Source organism: Apium graveolens, chromosome 7 (genome assembly GCF_009905375.1).
Source record: "Apium graveolens cultivar Ventura chromosome 7, ASM990537v1, whole genome shotgun sequence".
NCBI lineage: Eukaryota > Viridiplantae > Streptophyta > Magnoliopsida > Apiales > Apiaceae > Apium > Apium graveolens.
This window is the reverse complement of record NC_133653.1, coordinates 35826670-35833158: the sequence shown is the minus strand read 5'-3', so window position 1 is coordinate 35833158 and position 6489 is coordinate 35826670. Positions and strand designations below refer to the sequence as shown.

General features: G+C 35.8%; 1 non-coding gene across 1 annotated transcript; it reads right to left on the bottom strand.

Annotated features, from left to right (window-relative positions):
* Nucleotides 1–5322: 5322 nt before the first annotated feature.
* LOC141675836 (small nucleolar RNA R71) lies at nucleotides 5323–5429 on the bottom strand. The gene has a single exon (XR_012556467.1). It is a non-coding gene; the product is annotated as a small nucleolar RNA R71 (small nucleolar RNA).
* Between the last annotated feature and the right edge of the window lie 1060 nt (nucleotides 5430–6489).

Here is a 6489-nt window from a genome sequence, read left to right as displayed (position 1 = left end):
GTTCAATTTTCAGTAAATATTGAAGCACTTATCAGTTTTATCTACTATTTTCAATCTGTATTCTTAGAATGTTTTATTATCATCAAGTTTCTCTAAATTTATGGCTACAATTCCAGTAGACATAAATTGGGGGAGATTGTTAGGAATATGTTGTGAACTTGATGATAAATTAATCAAAACACCTTAGTAGATTTAACTTAGTGAATATCGTAGCACTCGACGGATGATCAAATATAGTCCCGACGGATGATTCAATATAGTCCTGAAGGATGATGATTTGACATCCATCGAGTGAGTAGCTTATGTAAAATAAGTATTGTAGCACATTTATGCAAACAACTTTGTGTAGATTCTGTAGTAGCATATGAGTCATGTTGACTACTAGTAGATATGCAGAATAGGTTGATTAATTGTAAATATGAGATGTCTTATAATTCTGCATAAATTAATTGGAGTCAAGTATCAAAGAGCTATCCGACGGATGATCAACAAAGCTACCAGATGGATGATCAACAAGCTACCCGACGGATAACAAGCCTGTACCCGACGGATGATCAATTAAAATATTTGTTGACAGTGATAACACAGTCACATGCATTTGGTGTTTGCAAAAGGAATGTGACAGCCTGTTTAGCAGGAAACTGAGAACAAAGAAGCATTACCATTTCCGTGCTATTATGAAGATATTCAAAGATGTTGGAATAGAGTAACGAAGCATCATGGAGTTAGACTTGATAGGTTTTGTTTTATTATCCTGTCTTATTACCATGTAAACTTGGTGATATATAAACCAAGTGTAGCTTGTAGAACAAATAACTAAGCAGACACATTTAGAAGAGAAATAGAAAAAGCTGTACTAGTCAAGAATTTCTATGTAGTTTGTTTGTTCAACTTGTAAAGCAGCTGTGAGCCAATTTGAGCTTCACAAATTCTCAAATCGATATATATATATATATGTGTGTGTGTGTGTGTGTGTGTGTGTGTGTGGTGGATACTTTCAAATCCACCAGAAAGTTTTAAAGACTTGAGTTTTTATTACTTTGTGTTTGATTTACTTAATTCTTTATTCCGCACTTTACAAATCAAACACTTAGATATATATTGAGTTAGAACATTTTTATAAATCTCAAAAAGAAGTCGGAATTACATTCAACCCCCCTTCTGTAATTCTTGTTGTATTGTTAGGGAATAACATATTGTCAATAGTAGGGATAGATTTTGATGAAACTTTTGCTACTGTTGCAAGACTTGAAGCTATTAGAATTTTTCTAGCCTATGCATCCCATGCCAATTTCAAAGTCTATCAAATGGATGTAAAAATTGCCTTTCTAAATGGATATTTGGAGGAGGAAGTTTATGTCATTCAGCCTCCTGGTTTTGATGATCCCAACTTTCCAGGATATGTCTACTATCTTTTGAAAGCACTCTATGGATTGAAGCAAGCACATGGAGCCTGATATTACACTTTGTCAAACTTCTTTTTAGAAAATCATTTCATAAGAGGTACTGTTGACAAAACTCTTTTCTTTAGAAATGTTAATGGCCCTAGTATACTTGTTCAAATTTATGTAAATGATATTATATTTAGCTCTACAGATGAAAAACTTTGTAAAAAGTTTGTCAAACTAATGCAAAGTAAATATGAAATGAGCATGATGGGAGAACTAACTTACTTTATTGGTCTCCAAGTTAAGCAAGTTAGTGATGGAATATTCATTAGTCAAACCAAATACATTCATGATCTTTTAAAGAAGTTTGACTTAACGGTTTGCGCTTCTGCAAAAACTCCCATGACCACTGCCACTAAACTTGAAATGTAAATAACTGAAAAGTCTTTAGATATTTAAAATTATAGAGGCATGGTAGGTTCACTTTTATATTTAACGGCAGTAGGCCAGATATAATGTTTTCTATTTGTCTTTGTGCTAGATTTCAAGTTGATCCTAGAGAATCTCATTTAGTAGCTATTAAGAGAATTTTTGGATATCTCAAAGGAACACCAAAACTTGGCATTTGGTATCCTAGAGATTCTAGTTTTGATCCAATTGGTTATTCAGATGCAGATTATGCATGTTGTAGAATAGATAGAAAAATTACAACAGGAACCTGTCAGTTTCTAGGAAACCAGCTAGTGTCCTGATTTAGTAAGAAACAAAACTCAGTTTCTACTTCCACAACTAAGGCTGAATGCATTGCTGCTGGTAGTTGTTGTGCACAGATTTTATGGATGAAAATAAACTATTGGATTATGGTCTACATGTAGACAAGATTCCAATAAACTGTGATAATACAAGTGTCATTGCCATTACTGAAGATCTTGTACAGCATTCAAGGACAAAGCACATTAACATCAAGTACCATTTCATTCGAGAACATGTCATGAATGGTATTGTGGAACTTCATTTTTGTTCCAAGTGAGCAACAACTTGAAGATATCTTTACCAAGCCACTTGATGATCCAACTTTCACTAGGTTGGTAAGTGAGTTGTGTATGCTTAAATATTCCTAAGTTATTTTGATGTCTAGTAAATTTGTAATGGAGCCAGAAATAAATTTGATATTTCATCAAAAGATGAAATTTTGGCTAAGTCAAATACGGATGCTCATTATCTAGTTGAAAATGGATATCGGTTGAATTTCATTATCTGTTCCGAGTATTTATATCTCGACGGATATTTTTTTAATTTATATCCATTGAATTGCTTAATCATAATCATAGCCGTTAATTCCATACCTTATCCGTCAAATTTACTTACAGTATGTATGTATATGTCGATGGATAATCTTTAGAACTTTTACAATTTACTTTATTTTTAAATAGTTATTTTTGGCCATTTTTATTGGGTACTTTAGTGTACTTTTGATTTTCTTTTATTAATTTCTGAGAAAGTATAAAAGCCCTTTTCAATTTTTTATTTTACTTTTATATTTCTCATTATCTAAGCAATTTTTTACTCTCTTCATCTTCAAAAACCCTCTTTCTCTATAACTGCTTTCAATTATAAAAATGGCACATGTAGTCAAGATTATGTTTCAGTCTGGATTCGTCTATGAGAAAAACAACTTTGTGGCACTGGTGGACAAGAACATTGCTGTTTCTGAGGACTATCACAAGATTATGGACTTCATTCACAAATGCAAACTAAGCTATGATATGCTTGGGTCTCTAGTAATCTACTATGAAGTTGTGAAGCAGATCTGGACTATGGATGTGTACAACTCCAAAGATAAAACCATTGCCTTCTTGATAAGTGGCATTTTATACCACTTAGAGCGTCTCGTAACGGCTTGAATTGGTGTCTTCAACTCGAGTATTTTGTGTATTTGACGCATTTTCGAGTGTTTTTGCATTACAAGGTATAACTTGCTTAGATAGGTGGATTTCATCAAAATAAGCTTAAGGAAGTGCTTGGAGTCAATCCCGAGTTGATGTGCGAAGAATTCAACAAAAACAGAAGAAAAATAATAATTTTTCCAAAAGGGTTGCAGGCGCCCGCCTGATGAGAACAGGCGCCCGCCTGGTAGCAGGAGCCCGCCTGGAAGGAGGAGGCGGCCGCCTGGGTGCGGATTTTCAGAATCTGATTTTTAGAACTCAAGTTCTGTAGGGCTTCTGTTAGCACTGGTTCTTTTGGGCTATTATATAAATAATCTTGGAAGACGTTTTCAACAACAAGTAACAAGGAGCGAAGGCAAGAAGATCAAGAAGACCGTTTTAGCACGCAACAATGAAGAAAAGGAAGCATACGTTTATCTTGTGATTCTTTTAATTTTTTGTAACAGTGGATGCTAGTTTTCTTTACTCTTTGAATCTTAATACTCTTGTGACGTACTTCATTATTTATTAAGTGTTTTTATTAGTTTATATCGTTGTGCTGTTATCATGTTTTCATATGAACCCATGGTGATGATGAGTTCTATTATGGGCTAATCGTTATCATGGGATCATAGCGGATTTACTATGGATTTCTTTAGTTAACTGTTTAATACTTTGGTATGTGGTGATTGTATGATATCTAGCATAGGTTGTGCTTATTCTTCTTATGTGTGTCGCGAACATGTAAGATAGCCTGTTAATCTTTGTGAAGCGACAGTGAATCTTGAGATTTAGAGCTTGCCATGCTAGCATAAGTTCATGTATTGTATGCATGATTAGTGGGTAACTCTAACCATTTTACTTGTCATGTGTAATCATAATGAATAACTTGCGCTTAAATCGTTATGTTGTCAAATTCTGTAGACATATAGGGTTTCAACATAATTAATGCCTATTCAATTTTTATCTTAATTATGGATGCTTGGTAGAATGGTATTCATGCAACGAAAGTTGGCGTTTATCAGTTTCGTGTTGTTCGATTAATATCATCACCATTACATGCTAAGGGTAATAAGAATAACTATTGAATGAAGTAGTAATGAAGTTATGATCTCATGTATGTTTAATATTGTTAATTTAAGTGTTTAATTCTCGTAGTTAATATTAGTTAATCAATCTTATTTGTTATTGTTTTGACATTGAAGAGTAATCATACATTGGTGAGTAAGTGTTAATTAAATATAATTAATCAGAGTCTATGTGGGAATGAACTAGAAATCATTCTATACTACTTGCGAACGCGTATACTTGCGTGATTTATTTAGCACAAGCTTTGTGCCTAACAAGTTTTTGGCGCCGCTGCCGGGGGCTCGGTGTTAATTTGTTTAGTTTATGTACTTGCCATCAGTGGTCATTAGGACTCATTGATTAAGACTTGTTACTTACTGCTTCCGATTGTGTTTCAGGTACTCTAGCGAGCATTTATGCAAACACGTTCTCGCACCCGCAAGAGAAATCTAAATACAGCTGAGGAGACAGAGTCAGCTCTTAACTTTCCAGAGAAGATATTTTTTGAAGATTCGGATAAAGAGAGTGAAAAGAAAGAACCTGTAACAATGGGTGATCATATAGTTCAAGCTGATCCAGCTCTTATGGACTTTTTTCGGCCTAAAATTGATGATATTCAGTCAAGCATCATTCATTCGGCTATTCACGCCAATACTTTTGAAATCAAGTCGGGCACTATTCAGATGGTGCAGAATTCTGTTTCTTTCGGAGGTTCTGCGACTGAAGATCCCAACATGCATATCAGGAATTTTGTCGAGATCTGTAGTACTTTCAAATATAATGGTGTTACTGATGAGGATATCAAGTTGAGGCTTTTCCCATTCTCTCTGAGGGATAAAGCTAAGGATTGGTTACATTCTTTACCAGCTGGGTCCATCACTACTTGGGAAGATCTTGCGCAAAAATTTCTTGTGAAGTTCTATCCAATGGCCAAGACTGCAGCTATGAGGAGTGCTCTTACTCAGTTTGCGCTGCAACAAGGAGAATCTATGTGCGAAGCCTGGGAGCGCTACAAGGAGATGTTGAGAAAGTGTCCACATCATGGTATGCCTGACTGGATGGTGATCACTGGTTTCTATAATGGTTTAGGGGCCCAATCTAGGCACATGCTCGATGCAGCTTCTAGAGGTGCTTTGTGGGCCAAAAGCTATACTGAGGCCTATAATCTCATTGAAACTATGGCTGAAAACGAGTATCAAAACCCAACTCAAAGGATGATGCCTGGGAAGGTAGCAGGTATTCTGGAAGTTGATACAGCTACAGCTATTGCAGCGCAGTTACAGGCGCTATCTATGAAGGTCGATTCTTTAGCCAACTATGGAGTAAATCAAATAGCTATTATCTGTGAGCTTTGTGCAGGCTCTCATGCTACAGGTCAACGTTCTCTTATTAATAAATCTGTTTAGTATGTGAACAATTTTCAGAGATCGTAGCATCATGTGCCCGCTACTTATCATCCTAATAATAGAAATCATCCCAATTTTAGCTGGAGCAATTATCAGAATGCTGTTCAGCAACCATATCAGCAAGCTGCAAGTAAACAATTTAATCCACCTGGATTCCAGCAACCTCAGCAATATGCTCAAAGGCAATCATATCCTCAATAAGGAGGTGCTGCTACACCTTCTAGTGCTGATTTCGAGGAGTTAAAGTTGTTGTGCAAAAGTCAGGCTATTTCTATCAAGACCTTGGAAAATCAAATTGGATAAATAGCCAATTCCTTGCTCAATCATCAACCTGGTACACTTCCCAGCGATACTGAAGTGCCAACCCGGAAGGAAGCTAAAGAACAAGTCAAAGCTGTCACCTTAAGGTCTGGAAAAGTTGTTGATGCTGAAAAATTAAAAGATGGAGAAGTTGAAGATAAGGATGAAGAAGAAAAGCAAAAGGAGAAAGAGGAGGAACCAAGGAAGACTACTGTTGAACACACTCTGCCTGAGGGTAATATAGAGGAGAAACAGCTCTATCCTCCACCACCTTTTCCTAAGCGATTACATAAACAAAAGCTGGACATGCAATTTGGTAAGTTTCTGGAGGTGTTCAAGAAACTTTACATCAACATACCTTTCGCTGAGGCTCTGGAGCAAATGCCTAATTATGCGAAATTA